The sequence below is a fragment of the Poecilia reticulata genome, chromosome 22 (assembly GCF_904066995.2).
Source record: "Poecilia reticulata chromosome 22, P_reticulata-male-v2, whole genome shotgun sequence".
Lineage (NCBI taxonomy): Eukaryota > Metazoa > Chordata > Actinopteri > Cyprinodontiformes > Poeciliidae > Poecilia > Poecilia reticulata.
In genome coordinates, this window is record NC_088851.1 from 26,870,414 (window position 1) to 26,887,034 (window position 16,621).

General features: G+C 43.5%; 1 protein-coding gene across 1 annotated transcript in view; it reads left to right on the forward strand.

Annotated features, from left to right (window-relative positions):
- Window positions 1-16,621, forward strand: part of lrfn5a (leucine rich repeat and fibronectin type III domain containing 5a) — an 82,892-nt gene that overhangs the window by 37,286 nt on the left and 28,985 nt on the right. The window contains exon 2 of the mRNA XM_081603214.1: window positions 7,621-7,717. The gene's annotated coding sequence lies outside the window, so the exon portion shown is untranslated. The remainder of the gene's footprint in view (window positions 1-7,620; window positions 7,718-16,621) is intronic.

Consider the following 16,621-nt stretch of genomic DNA (forward strand, 5'->3'; position numbering starts at 1 on the left):
GTTTCATCCAGGTGGAAATCTGATCCACTCTTTGTGGACGTCCTGCAGTCATGTGAGCAGCAGATACTGATATGAGAAGCGTTATTTGGAGGCGGTTATTTCCTCAGACCGCCAGGCTCCTCCCAGCAGAACCGCCTGAGCGTTTCCTCTCTGCTCAGGAGGAAACCATCTGCTCTGGCAGCATGCATGTCTGCAGCGCAGCTCAGTGGGTTTAACTACCTGGAACAGATAACAGTATAATTCTGGGTGGATTACACTTACACATGCCTGGACCACCTGCTGCGTGAAATCTACATGTTTCTCGTCCAAATCAAACACATAAACTTCCCCCTGACTGGAACCAGCAGCTCCTGCTTCCATGGAACCTCCATCACCTTAGCGACGCAGCTGCACCGCAGATGACCTTTGACACGGAGCCTGTTTGCTGTTTTAAACATAAAAGGGAAAAATATTAACAATGGATTTGTAAATCAGATGATGATGATGATGATGATGATGCAGAGTCTGACTGGCCTTCAGATGAAGCATTGGAGCCAGTTCAGAGCTGCTCAGCGTTTCCAGTGGACGCGGTTACCATGGACACCCAGACTGGTCCGTTTACCTGAAGTCAGCTTGTTTTCGGACGCCTTTCCATCAGAACCACCAGTCTGAGCTACAGCAGTCTGAGCTCAGAGGTCAGAGGTCAGATCGCTTATGACCGAATCAATGATTCACCACCATTCTGATGGAAACTGAGGACCAGAGAACCACATTTCCATTTAATTCACTTTACAGCAGTTCAGAACAAATGTCATTTCCAGGAGCTTTCCTTCCAGATGATCCAGATGATCACCTGGATCAACTGGATCATCTGGATCATCTGGATCATCTGGATCATCTGGATCCAGATGATCCAGATGATCCAGATGATCTGGTTATCAGTGCATTAAGTTCAGTTCATTATCTAAATTAGTTTAATAAGTTTTCTACCAGAGGAAACGCAGCAGAGTGTTGAGCCAGAGACTCGCAGCATTCAGTCCTCCTGGACCAGCAGGGGGCGACAGAGGTGGGAAAACTCCCCTTTAACAGAAAGGAACCTCCAGCAGAACCAGTACCTTCAGCAGAACCTGGACCAGAACCTGAACCAGAACCTGAACCTGAACCAGAACCAGAACCTGAACCTGGACCAGAACCTGAACCAGAACCAGAACCAGAACCAGAACCTGAACCTGAACCAGAACCAGAACCAGTACGAACGGCCACATCTCACCACAGGCTGGAGGTTTGACTAGAGAACAGAGACACAAACAGAAGAACTGAACCAGGAGAACTTTCTACGGAACATGAATGTGACCAGCAGCAGAGGCAGAACCAACATGATGACGTAACGTTTCGCCGACTGGACAGATCTCATGTTTACGTCCAGATCAGCAGTTTTCTCCTCCAAACCCATAAGGATTTCCTTCACTTGTTTTGTCATCATCTTTAACGTTTCAGCCCTGCAGAGACTTGGACTGAGCTCTCGGGCTTCTGGTACTTTCTTGGCGCTTTTTCTGGTCTGTTGCAGCTGGACGCTGCTCAGCAGCCAACTGATCTTTGATCACTTATCAATGCATTGATCGATGCATTAATCACTGCATTTTACCAGGCTGACACTTGAGTTCTCTGAAGGAACACAGGGTGTACTTACTTTCCCACATTCTTCATTCTGACTGGACTTCTTTAGCATTGATGCTCCACATGTTGTGTTTTTGTCCTCTGTGGTCAAACTCTGAACTCTCTGCTTCTCTTTCTAGTTCTGAGCATTAAATACTCAGAATGGTTATGATATTATTTTTGTTTTATCCGCGTTAAATTAACCGTGCTGTTTTTAGAGTGTTTGTTTACAATCACCAGACGTAAAATGTGGATTTGTGTTCATATTTTCTCAGTTTTGGTGAGATTGTTTTTAAAGGCTGATGATAAAACAACGAGCTGCTTCTCTTTACCTCAGTTATTACTGCAGTATTATAAAGGTTGTCTATATGTGTGATGATAAATTGCTGAATTAAAAATAACTGTATTTTTAAGTTGAGTGAAAATGTAAATGTTTGGAACGTTGTTCATCATTTAGTTTTCTCTGGCAGTCAGAGGAAAGTGTTTCCGGATCATTTGGTTTCTTTACCTGCTCCTGCTGAAACCAGCTCAGGTGGAGAAACGTCAGCATGAGGCTCGGTGCTGAAGCTGCAGCTCTGGAGGAAGGAAGGTGACGTTTGACTGGTCGGCCATGTTTGTTGTTTTGAGCAAATTATTAAAATGTTGCAAAAACAGCGTAATGTCGTCATGGCTGCAGAAGACAGGAAGTAGCGGTTGCTAACTAGCCTGGACCAGAGAGTCCGTCGCTCCCAGCTGGAGGTTCAGGCTAACAGCCTTCTGAGTTTGGTGCCTCTGGTAAGGCAGTGCATGGGAGCGACCGCTGCAGCAGAGCTTAGACGTTTCCAGTGGAGGACAGAAGCTCATCTGGCCTCAGCTGCTTATTCAGGAGTCAGTCTGTGTCTTTATGAACATCCTGTCAGATCATCAGTTTGTGTCCAGAACATCTCAGACATTTGAAAAATGTAGCTTTCAAATGTTCACCTATAATTTACAATTTGACACATTTATGCAAAGATTTGGCTGTTTTCAGGAGTGATGATAAACATTTGATCAACTGAAGCTCATGCCAAAATAAATCTACACAGAATGCTTGTAATTTTAAACAGGAGTGTTTCTACCAAACCCCATCATAGCACCTGACTCTGAATTATTATTATTTAATCTCCAGTATCTTTAAAGCGTCAGTAAAGTCGAGCAGCCGGCTGTAACGAGTCCTTCAGGTCTTCCTGTCAGTCGGTTTTAAATCTTGACCAGAGAAACAATCTGATCCATCTTTAAGTGTCCTGCAGCAGCAGCGCAGACGTGGGGGTGGAGAGAAGCAGATACAGTGGAGGATGATGGGTAGAGTGAGGGTGTTGTGTGGGCAGAGATGGATGGATGTATGGATGGGTGGTGAGAATGACAGAGAGATGGAGGGATGAAAGATGGTCCATCTGGGAGGAGCTCCTCCCTCCAAACACACACACACATACACACACTGCGGTGTCATCTGGTGTTTACCTTTCACACTGAACCGTGTGATCCAGACAGGAAGAGACAGAGGAATCGGAAACGACTTTGATCACTCACAGACGTCCTCGTCTGCTCTTAGCAGGAGGATTGTTTTCTGACAGGACCTCCAGGCTTTTCAGCAGCTTTTACTTGATGCTGCTAGCAGATGCTAGCAGATGCTAACAGATGCTAGCAGATGCTAACAGATGCTATTCTTCTCTGATGTATCGTACAGTCACAGAAAGCAGCATCAGCCAGGTGCTGCTGAACAAACTCACTCCATAAACTGATAAACAGGAAGTGCTACCAGAACACTTCCTGTTTCATCAAAATGTCCAGCTGTTGCTGCAAACCGGTTTGGGAAGGGTTAGAAAGCAACAGCAACCCAAACACTTTTACTGCAGAAAGTTATTATTTAGAAATGGGGAACATTAATAAACACTAAATAGTTTTGTGGTTTTCCTTTTAAATGTTTTTCCTTTGCAGAAACTATGGAGGAATTCAAAGGTGCTAAACTCATGAATTAAGAGACGATACACCAAACTCCATTCTCTCCGGCTCACTGACAACCAGGAAGACATTTAATGCACATCTGCGGAATCACATATTACATTTTCATCATCTCATTTCATCATCTCAGAATCCAAAATGTCTTGTCTCCTGCTTCTGGTTTCGAGCATTTATACCGCTTTCAGTCTGCTGTTGTGTATTGGAAACATCTGACCAATGACGTTCTGAATCTGGCTTCTGGCTCTGTTTTACATTGAGTGTGTGTTGGAAGTTCCGAGAATTCTGGGCCGACTTCGTGGAAGTTAAATCTGCTCCCTCAGGAGGACCATTAGTCAGATTGTTAGTTCTTATATTTCCAAACAGAGACTCTGGCTGAGTCCCTTGCCTGCCTGGATGTCTCGTACAACATCTTATTTGGTGTTGAACCAGCACAACATAACACATTCCTTTTCAGTAAAACATATCTTAATGTGAATTAACACAACTTTTAACTATTAACATAATTATATTCCTCAACAAAACCAGCAGCTAACAGTTTAGCATCGGAGCAGAAACCCGAAAACCACATTATCAGCTTCCTGCAGCTGATAATGTGGCAGAGTAGAAATGTGAAGCAACACGAGTCGGTTTAGTGCAGCTGTGATCAGTTAATAAAACATTAAAGAAAGAAAATAACGCAGATTGATGACCTCTGACCTGCTGCTGCTGCTAACCTGTTAGCATGTCAGCCATGTGATTGCTGTCCTCATGGTGTGTGGATGATTTTTCCCGTCTAGCTTGTATTCCAGCCTCCCTCTGCGTCGCAGGCTGTATGGAGAATGACCCCAATGTTTCACATCCGTTTTCCATTTGCATCTCTGATGGCATTTCATATGCAGCAGATGTCCTAATTATGGTTTAATGAGTTTGTTTGCTGTTGCAGCTGGGGAGCTTCACATTTCTGCTTTATTTTCCTCAGACAGACGCTGATCGTAGGAAGGCCTGCCATGCTCCATCTCACTGCCTCCTTTTTGTTTGGACCAGTAGATTTATGTAATAATCCGAGGGGAACCAATTTGATTCAGCTCAACGTTTTTTAAGACCTTAAAGTCACAAACAGTGTATTTCTGTTTCTGCTACATTAAGCATCGCAGCACAGATCAGAAACTCAGCAGTTTGTGCAACATTAGTCACCTTCCTTTCATTCTGGCCTGAAGCCACATGTATAAAAGAAATGTTCTCTTTTTGAGCATTTTCAACCTCATCTACAGTTTTTGAGATGTTTTAAATGAAAGCATAATATTTTGGACAACAGGAAGTGAAGCAGAGATGCTCGGCTCTTTCTCCTGCTGCTGACCTGCTTCAAATACTGATAACAGCGACTCTGGCTGGTGTTGGGCTCAGACTGTGGGCTCAGCCAAGCACTGCATATAAACACACACACACACACACACACACACAGAGACACACACACACACACACACAGACACACACACACACACACACACACACACACACACACACACACACACACACACACACACACACACACACACACACAGAGACACACACACACACACACACACACACACACACACACACACACACACACACACACACACACACACACACACACAGAGACACACACACACACACAGAGACACACACAGACACACACAGACACACACAGAGACACACACACACACACACAGAGACACACACACAGAGACACACACACACACACACACACACACACACACACACACAGAGACACACACACACACACACACACACACATAAGGTAATTCACAACAACAGATTATATATTTTTAACATGTCAATATTTTGTTTTGCTTAATTACAAACATTTTATCGTAAAACCAAACGTTTTACACATTTGGGTGTTTCGGTCTCCTGCAGATGGATTCGTTCTAAAATATCATTTATTTCACGTTTCTTCTGTTTGCTGAATTTTCTGTTGCCTTTGCGTTTTGCAGTTTGCCTCATTGGTGTGTTTGCTGCTCGTTTTGTCCCAGTCAGCCACCGTACCAGAGGCACAGAACCAGGAAGAGATCCCAGCTGGACCCGCAGGCGGGTCAGCGCTGCTTCAGCACAAGTTAAACCTCCATAGGAAAGTTTTACTGCTGGATGATTTGACGTCTGGTTGCCGTAGCAACCTGGTAAAGCAGCAGATCGTGTGACATGTTCGTGTTGCGCCTCTGCGAAATCATCAGTTATTTTTTTTGTTCAACATGAACCAGTTCAGTCAGGTTAGAATGAATAGGTTCATGTTCATAGTTCACTAGGTAAACATTCACAGCTTCGACGTGAACTAGTTCTCACTTGTTTATCACATTGACGTGAACGTGATGACATCATCATCCAGGCAGCATAAATATGATGTCATCGCCGCACTGGGACCAAACGACTTTTTTTATCCTGTTTCCTTTAAACACATTTCAAGTTTTAGGGCATCTGTGTTTGACAGAGTCACTTTTTAAACTGCTGCGGATTTTCTTCATAAAATATGCAAAGTTTGCCTCTGACACACACAGAGAGCGTCTCTGTTCCCTGTCATGGCGGCCATGATGCTGGGATGGTCTCTTCCCTCCTCCAGGCCTCATTGAGGAGGCAGCCGTTCATGCAGATTCAGAGGAAGTCGGAGTGAAGGAGTCCTGACCCCGAGGCGCCGGCTCATTAGTCTCTTCACGGCCATGAACTGACCCACAGCGGCTCCTCCGCGCTCATCTGGCATCTCTGCTCAAATGGCAGCTGATGGATCTGGTTCTGACCGGGTTCAAATCGCTAAAGAGGTTTTTTATTTTTGGTGTTGATTCACAGCTTTGGGATGTTTTTACCAAACTCAGCTGCAGATCAGGGGACGTTTTTCTGTCACGGTTGTTTTTCTTCCAGGGACATTTTCAGGATGGAACAACATTTAAAAGTTTATGAATAATAAATACTGAGAGGAGGCTGCAGAATGATTAATCCACCAAATCAGTCACTTGGTAATTTGCATGACTTAGCAGCAGAGTATCATGTCCTTGTGCTGAGGACAGGGGGCGCCGGTGCGTATTAACTCCAGTCTATCACGTTTGACAGGTTTGCTGACTGAGTCCTTTCATTATGCAAACATCTGGGTTTTAATTCCTTCTAAAGATTTTTCTTAATGAAAGAAAATCTGTATTTTCAGCCAGCAGAAATATTGTTTTCCATAATCTGAGATCAGAAGGATAATGGCTGTTAAGACGTGTTCATACCTGCGATGGCGAGTCGCCACACAGATTTACAGAAAGTCTTTGTCTGATGAAATGTGAGTGTTTTTCTGGGAAATATTTCATAATGGACTCAGTCTTTGCATTTCAATCAGGCTGATACCAGAAACCGCCACGCTATTACCGTGAGAGCAATCCCTGAAATCTCCTCTGCAGCCGAACTCATCCATCCTGCTCCTGATTCATCCCTCGCTCTCTGACTCCAGGCCTCCACAGCTCCATCCGATCCCTGCCCTCCATCCACCTCACTCTTTGCCCTCTTTCTTTTCCTCCTTGCCTCGTTTTGATCCCTCGCTCCCTCTCTCCGTCCTGCTGGCTCAGCTGGTATAGAAGCGGCCTTTGTTTCAGCCGTGTCCTCTATCCTTTGAAGGAGGAGAGCGGAAAGCGAGTCAGAGGGAAGAACCGAGGCTGGGTGCGGGTAAAGAAATGATGAAATGTGGGAAAAGGGAGAAAGTGGGTCAAAATGTAAAGAGCTGAGGCGGATGAGGGAAGAGCGACGTCTGTGGGTCGATACTCTGGGTTGTTTGGGTCACTGATACCAGCAGCATCTGAAGGCAGGTTTCCTGTGTGGGAGGATCGTCCACAAAGCGGATCGTCTCAGTTAAAACCAGCCGGTTCACTGATAATTAGTTTCTTCTGTATTCAGTCGATGCTGCAGAACTCGGCTCTCCGCCGCTGCAGCCGCCCACTGATAAAATGATGATTTTAATAAAGCAAAAACACTAAATATGACTTTGTGTTTGTTTTGCAGTGAGGATTGTGGAGCGGCGGTCTGATCCACCATGCTGAGTCCCCGCTGTCACATGTGAATCCTGTAACATGTGCAGAATGCTTCTACGTCTCTGAAGGTAAAACATCAGATTCTTCAAATTCCTTCAACATTAATTGGACAGAAACCCGGAACTCACTGTCCGTCTGCGTCTGGAGAGGTTATTAATAAATGATGATTTATCCTGACTGGAAACCTCAGCTGGAGAAGACAGAGGAATTACAAGGCTGCAGCTTTTCTGCATGGAGCAGATGATGCAGAGCCAAACTGAACACCGGTCTCTGCTAGCTAAGCTAACCACGGTCTCTGCTAGCTAAGCTAACCACGGTCTCTGCTAGCTAAGCTAACTGCTGTCTCTGCTAGCTAAGCTAACCACGGTCTCTGCTAGCTAAGCTAACCGCTGTCTCTGCTAGCTAAGCTAACCACGGTCTCTGCTAGCTAAGCTAACCGCTGTCTCTGCTAGCTAAGCTAACCGCTGTCTCTGCTAGCTAAGCTAACCACGGTCTCTGCTAGCTAAGCTAACCACGGTCTCTGCTAGCTAAGCTAACCACGGTATCTGCTAGCTAAGCTAACCACGGTCTCTGCTAGCTAAGCTAACTGCTGTCTCTGCTAGCTAAGCTAACCATGGTCTCTGCTAGCTAAGCTAACCACGGTCTCTGCTAGCTAAGCTAACTGCTGTCTCTGCTAGCTAAGCTAACCACAGTATCTGCTAGCTAAGCTAACCACGGTCTCTGCTAGCTAAGCTAACCACGGTATCTGTTAGCTAAGCTAACCATGGTCTCTGCTAGCTAAGCTAACCACGGTCTCTGCTAGCTAAGCTAACTGCTGTCTCTGCTAGCTAAGCTAACCACGGTCTCTGCTAGCTAAGCTAACCACTGTCTCTGCTAGCTAAGCTAACCACGGTATCTGCTAGCTAAGCTAACTGCTGTCTCTGCTAGCTAAGCTAACCACGGTCTCTGCTAGCTAAGCTAACTGCTGTCTCTGCTAGCTAAGCTAACCACAGTATCTGCTAGCTAAGCTAACCACGGTCTCTGCTAGATAAGCTAACCACGGTATCTGTTAGCTAAGCTAACCACAGCATGCTAACTGCTGCTTCATCACACAGAAAATTTAGAAACTTTAAGGTTTATTTGAGTTGTTCTGTTTAAAGCTGGAATGATAATTGAACAATTACATAAATATGAGTTTAATGTGCCTCTTACCCAACTCACGCAGGTTCATAATTATTCATACAGCCTCATATCGGTATCTTGGAAACTCCCGCATATCTAAAGTATTCTTAAGGAAATTCAGTTTGGGAAGCTGAAATATTTTGACCCCTGACATGCTGGCGATGGATTGGCCGCATCGTAAAGCAGCCAATCCAGGAGCACCATTTAGTTCCCTTGGCTCTGATTGGCTGAAACCCCAACAGTGGAAATAAGGAAATAAGGTTAACTCCTGAGAGAAGATGGTTTCCATGATGCGTTTTAACGCATTTTAAGGTATATAAGATATTTGCAGTTGCTTGGCTGCCTTTGTATTTCTGATCAGCTCTTTAGTAACCTCATGTTTTCTTAAAAATATTGATATTTAAACAAAGTGAATGAGAGTGGACAGACTCATAGTTCATTAGCATGAAGCAGTTTTATATTCACCAACAATCTGCTGCTGGAAATCTGAAGACATTTGTTGGCAGGAGTGATAAAGTTTATTCAGACCGATTGGTTTTCAGTCGTAGATCTGATTTTAGGTCTTTATGTGATCAGGGATTTCAGAGCCTCTGATCCTCTCTTTGTGACCTCTCTCTCTCCAGCTCAGTTTATCTCGCCCACTTTCCCTTTTCCTGCCTTCAGCTGGATCCTAATCTGCGGCTGCCAGCCGGCGCTGCCTGCTGAACTCAGAGGACAGAAACTGCAGCTGAGCGTCTGCAGAGGGACACAAAACTTCTGCGCAATGTTTTTCAGGCGTATTTCACTTTTGGTCGTTTGCTCCAAAGCAAGCAAGTAAACAAAGAAATCTGTCGTAAAAATATCCTTTAAATGAATCTTAAGGAGAAGCTCAGCTGACAGACGTGAAGCAGCGTTAGTGTTGGTGTTTCCTCTGCAGAGCGCCGAGTCGATCAGAACACAAACCTTCCTCACGTCACACAGTCACTGCAGAATTCAACTCCAACCACAAAAGCTAAGCTACTGACCCAAACTGACTCCTGAGTCACATTCAGGTGTGACTGAACACACACTTTCTCTGGTGTGTGTGGTAACCTTTGACCTTTAAATATTGTGATATTGCAAAATATCACGATGTGATAGTATTAATAAATATTACAATGACAATGAGGCCAGTAAATGTTGGGATGATGATAATATTAGTGAGTATTGTATCGATATCAGGTGCGATTTGTGCTTATCGTACATAACTGTAATAATTAAGTACTGAATTTCGCTCACCCTGATGTCTGTGAGGTTTTGTGCAGCTGCTGAGTCAAAGTCAAGTGTCTGTGTGACCTGCTGAGGTGATGGATGGAGAGCAGTATCCTGGAAGGAGAGAAGGAAGGAGAGATAAATGAATGTGTTGAAAGACTAGAAGCTCTGATGGGGCTGATAGATGAAGGTGGATAATTTTATTTTCAATCAACTTTCTCATGTCTATAACTAGTAATTCATTCTTATTCAGCAAATCTCACCTGTCTAATGCCGTCCTTCACACTCCTCGTCCTTTTCCGTGTGGTGATCTTGCTACTTTGCACGTGTGTGTGTGTGTGGGGGTGTGTGTGTGTGTGTGTGTGTGTGTGTGTGTGTGTGTGTGTGTGTGTGTGTGTGTGTGTGTGTGTGTGGTGTGTGTTCAGGTTAACCTTTTTGGCAACAATGGAGCCTTTTTGGCAACAATGGAACCTTTTTGGCAACAATGGAGCCTTTTTGGCAACAATGGAACCTTTTTGGCAACAATGGAGCCTTTTTGGCAACAATGGAGCCTTTTTGGCAACAATGGAACCTTTTTGGCAACAATGGAGCCTTTTTGGCAACAATGGAGCCTTTTTGGCAACAATGGAACCTTTTTGGCAACAATGGAACCTTTTTGGCAACAATGGAGCCTTTTTGGCAACAATGGAGCCTTTTTGGCAACAATGGAACCTTTTTGGCAACAATGGAGCCTTTTTGGCAACAATGGAACCTTTTTGGCAACAATGGAACCTTTTTGGCACCAACTCTCTCCTTGAAGTTCTTGATGATGCCATAGATTGTTGACTGAGGTGAATCTTTCCAGCTGCTCTTCCCTGTTAGGCCGTTGTTGTGCAGTGCAATGATGATGTTTCTTTAGAGGTAACCATGGTTCACAGAGAGAAACAATGGTGCCAATAACCAGCCTCTTTAAAGTGTCCAGTGGTGTCATTCTTACTTAATCATGACAGATGGATCTGCAGCTCTGTCCTCATCAACACCCACAGCTGTGTTAATGGATCAATCACTGAAACCATGTTAGCTGGTCCTTTTAAGGCTGCAATGAAGCTGAAATGTGTTTTGGGGGATAAAGTTTATTTTCTAGGCAAATATTGACTTTGCAACTAATTGCTGTTAAGCTGATCACTCTTTATAACATTCTGGAGTTTATGCAAAGTGCCATTATAAAAACTGAAGCAGTAGACTTTGTAAATATTAACATTTGAGTCATTCTCAAAACTTTGGGCCATGACTGTACAGCCTCTCAGTGACATCGAGATCTGGGATTTGACTAGGACCAGGGACTGGATTTTCTGGTATGTTTGGGTCGCTGTCAGGTTCTGGTTCGGTTTTCTGACTGGATTCTGTTTGGAGAGCTGAGCAGGTCCAGCTGAAACTAAACAGCGTTTTCTGTTTTTCTCCTCAGGTCGGCAGCAGAAGCGTTTTCTGTTGTCGTGTTTCTTCCCTCTGACTCTCTTCCTGTTTCTGTCTAAACGCTGAATCATCACGTTCCACACACTCATCATCTCTGACACACTCACAGGAGTTCTTGGTGCTCCGCTGCGTCTCTGCGCTGCTTTCTCACCGTAGGCAGGAGGAGGAAATGGAGTGTGTGAAACAGGATGTGAGCGCAGCCATACTTGTTTATTTTATACTTTCTGCCCACAGCTTGGCTGGAAACAAAGGATGGATGTCAGGAAACGGACCAAGACGGAGCAGCTCTGGATGCAAATGAACGTTTCTTCATGTGTGTAACTGTGGCTGCAGATTACAGATGTACATTATATTTACTTAACAATATGTTACTTCTTCTCTTCACATTTGTTAATCTAAATACATAAATTCAGATGTTTTAAATCAAGCAGTGACTGAGCTGCTCCATCACTTCTGTCTGTCTTTGATTTATGACTTCACTCTTATAAACCCCCCACTGCATCCAGCACTTTGTTTCCATCTGTTGATGTGAAATAATCTATATCTATATCCCTGCTGACATGCGGCTCACTAATGGTGGACTGGTTACCTCACACCGCAGCTCTAAATGTAACTTGGTCTGGAAAAAACCATCAAGTTCTGGGAAAATACGAGAATAAATGATGTGTAACTTTACAGAACTTTAAGGTCCGGAAAGGACAGGCAGCATGAAACCTTGAAGTTTCACAACTTAAAGTAAAAAAGTTGGTTTATGTTCCATCGTGCATTAATTTTAGTCTGAGGAGTGAATGCAGGGAATTTATGAAACTCAAATAAAAGTCAAAAAGTGACTCACATTAGAAAAAGACTGAAAATATCAAGTTTAAAAACTGTAACTAACAGAAAAACAAAGTAAATGTTTTAAGTGAAAGTAGCTGAAAAGAAACATGAAAAATGTCAAATTTAACAGGAAAAGATTCGTAATTTCTAGAAACGTTTTCTGTTATTTTCAGGATCTTTAAGTTTCAAAACGGATCCAGAAGTTAGAGAAAAACAACCTGCAATATTTATTTATCACTTTTCACAGATGAAGCACAATTTATTCAGTCTAATGTGAAATGATTCAAACTCCTGAACTGAGGTTTTAGATTATTTGATGAAGTTTGATAAAACATTCAGTCAGACGAGTGAAGATCATATTAATTTCCCTGTTTTTATCGATATTTAAACAAAAAGTGGTGATAAAATAATCTGTACTTCATGCAAATTAACTCTGATACTTTTAGAAATAATCTTTTTTCGTTGAGATGAAGGTTTTGAGATTGGAAGGACTCTTTGCCATCACCCTGATCTGTTCAGATTCTCTACAAGATTAGAGCTGGGACTTTGACTAGGACACTCCAAAGGTTAATATTACAATCGAAAGTGTAATGTTTCTTTGATTTATTAAAACCTACTGGATGATCACTGTAAGTGTTAATCCTCCAGCTGGTCATCAGGGACGTTTCATGTGTTCATGAAGCTTTTCTCTGAGGTTCTGCCTGAATTATCCAGTTTGGCATCAGGATCGTCTTCCTCCACTCCCACAGTTAAACTACGGCTGGGATGTTATTTATGTCTCATATAAACAGCTTTAATGTTTTAATAATGTATATGATGATGCAATCCATGTGCAACGCCGATGGTTGTTTTGCACAACAAGCTGCACAAACCAGTGATCTGATTGTTGGGTATGTTAGCATATTCAGCTGCTTCATTAACGCTTTGGAGCCGTTTGTGTTTCACCAAGACTCGCTTGTTTTCCTCCCTCTGCTCAGTCAGACAGTTGCAGATGCTCCTCCACTTCGCCTGGAGCTGCTTGTGGCTTTTCCAGCCTCTGATGTGAACATTTCTCTGATTCCTCCTGCTGAGCGGATCGGACCTCCTTCATCCTCTGGTCCATTCCCTCCTTTCTTCTACCGCCTCACTCAACATTAAGAGTTTTATTCTCATTTTCTTTTTCTCCAGGTTATCAGATTCAGTTTCTGGAGGTTGTTTAGCTAATATCTGTGATTCTGCTGCTCTGTGAAATCCCTCACTTCTTTTTCTCTGCAGCGTAAACGTCTCTGCACCAGAACGGCTGCTGTGCTCCTCTTTTCACATTCTTCATTGGAATTTGTTAAATTGTGAACTTTGGGTCGAAGCCTAATCGTATTTGTATCCCTGAGTCCAGAGGCCATCCCCACGTCGTCTCACTGCTCCTCCTGAATGAGATGAAGCCACAGATGCAGAGAGTTGCTGTTCTTAGAAACATCCCCACAAACCAGAAGTGACAGAAAACTGAGAAAAAAACAGCAAAGTTCCCAACACTTCCTTTAGTTTGTGTTTTAGCAGAACATCCTGCCAACTTCTGGACTCCTTCTCACATTTTGCATCATTTCTTTGAAGCAAAAATTTAAACATATAACATAAAAACATTGTTTTGTTTCTTTGCAGTTTTGTTATTTGTCTCCTGTTACTTTTTCATTCTGTTCATTTGTGTCCCACATTCTGCTAACCGCTACAGACCTGAGGGTAAACCCACCCAGGCGTGACTGCCGCAGACGTCACATGAGAAAATCCAGCATAAATCCAGATTATTTTCAAATTATGTTGGTTTGTTCTGAAGTTAACCTGGAAGATCCAGGACTGAGAAAAACTCTGAAAGTTTGGAAGTTCCTTGTAACTATGACCAAAAGTGACGCGTTTCCTTCAAACGTAACCGTTAAGTTAGTAAAACTGAAATGTTCCAGGAAAGTAACGAGTATTTATCAGGAGGGAAATCTAAACCGGCATAACAGAAACACGCAAATAAATGTGAAAAACAGTGATTTATTCCGTTAATTAAATAAATGTACATGTTAAAATCTGAACCCTGATGTGTATCATGTATATGTTTCTATGGATATGGATAAAAGCATGGTGTGCAGGCCGGTGGGAGGACTCTGACTGCGTCCTGCTGTCGCGGTTTGATGGATGTTCTTCTGATGTTGGTCGGGTCATGATGGACGGAGGGGACCGGCCCAAACACGCCACATGATTTTCTCATTACACTGAAAGCATTTTTCATTTGAAGCTCCGTTATGAAACTGGTCTGTGCTGTCGCTCACAGCGCCCCCTGTGGGCCAGCAGTCATGATGCAGACATGCCTCTTATTACCCATCAGACTCTGATTACATTAAAACTACGGAACATTTTGGTCACAGAACCATTCATAAAGAAATTAGACAATTTATAAGTCTAATATGTTCTGGTTCTGGTTCTGGTTGACTCTCTCTGTAGTTTCCTCCTTCTGTCCCCTGGTGCTTTGTTAACTGCTGATGTATGTGGAACAGTAGAGGAAGTGCTCCTCTGCGGTTGCCCATATATGGACTGTTGTCTTTGGAGAAATATGCTATCATCTCCCTCCACAGGAAATGGACTGCCTACGCCTTTTAATGAGCTCTGTGTGTGTGTGTGTGTGTGTGTGTGTGTGTGTGTGTGTGTGTGTGTGTGTGTGTGTGTGTGTGTGTGTGTGTGTGTGTGTGTGTGTCCAAATAGAACCTTTTAGTTTACACAGTGTCAGCAGCCTGTAGATTTAAGTCCAACTCACAGATGAACTCTGGTCATTAGATCATCACAAGGTGGAAAAGAAATAAATGTTTTCATGAATTTCATTCAGTTCTGATTAAATCTACAGTTCAGTCTTAATTCATTAGAAGTTTCTGCTCCATGAAACTTGAGGCATGTTTGGCTGCTGCAGGAACCAGGCAGTGATTTTTAATGGGTTTCAGAGTTAGCTCTAATCTCTCTGTCGTTTCTTCTCACTTTAAAAACAGAAAAACTTCAGCAGCAAAGTCCTTTAAAACGTGAGTTGTGCCCTTTCTGATGGCTTTGTTTATTAAAGAAACGGTTCTGACGTTTGAGCTACAGTGACGTTTCTCTGGTTCAGGACTTTCAGGTTTCTGGGTTTGAACCTCAGCTTGACTCTGACAGAAACTCTGATCTTCATCCTGAAGATGAACTTCTCTGCTCTCTGCAACCCGCTGAGCCCTGCAGCTGTTCAGGATCTGTGTCTGCTGAAGTGATTCCTTTTGTTTGGGAGATTCAGGTGAATCAGTTCCCTCCAGGCGGCGGTTGCTGCCTTCAGGCGGTTGTGGTCAGGAAGAGGAAGGAGGTCAAGTCAGTGTCAGATCAGCTTCTGCAGGCTGGAATCATTTTGTCGTTTTTCCAGAACTTTCCTAAACAGCTACAAATAAATGACAGCAGCCGAGTCCAGCTGCTGGATGTAGCAGAGATTAGGATCAAAATAAAAGCTGTGGTTCTGTCACACTCATATTTAAACGTGTTCATTCACTAACAGACATGGAAGTGATTTATATCTGGTTTGTGTTTTTCTTTGTGAAATGCTCCTAGTTTTACTTGGTGTTGAAAATGAAAAACACTTTTTGTTTTTCATGACTGGATTCAGGTGAATGAATCCAACATGCAGCAGCAGCTTAGAGAGAGAAAACACAGGAAACGAGAAGCTTAAGCATTAATGGCAGCTGGATCCAGATGTGAAACCTGAGAAGAATCACATTCTGTGTGTACTGAAGTCCAGCAGAAACAGTATTTATGAGAAGAAGCTTTTTAATTCCTGCTCTGGGTTGAACAGAGGCGGTGAAGTGAAGCTCTGACTTCCTGTTTTCATCAGAACCTTTTGGCTCCATGAAGGTTTTAAACTTTGATCATCATTTCTGTGTTGATCTTTATTCACCTGCTTCTGTTTTCATCACAGAACCGAGAAAAGTTTTCAGAATTATAAATAACTATAAGGTTAAACAGCAGGACACAACATCTGGGTGTCCGGTAGATGGTCACAGTTGGTCATCCTCAGCTCAGAGCTGGACCTTCAGAACCACGGACAGCTCTGGACTGACTGGACCTTCAGAACCATGGACAGCTCTAGACTGGACCTTCAGAACCATGGACAGCTCTGGACTGACTGGACCTTCAGAACCATGGACAGCTCTAGACTGGACCTTCAGAACCATGGACAGCTCTAGACTGGACCTTCAGAACCATGGACAGCTCTGGACTGACTGGACCTTCAGATCTAGACTGGTCCTTCAGCACCATGGACAGCTCTGGACTGGACCTTCAGAACCATG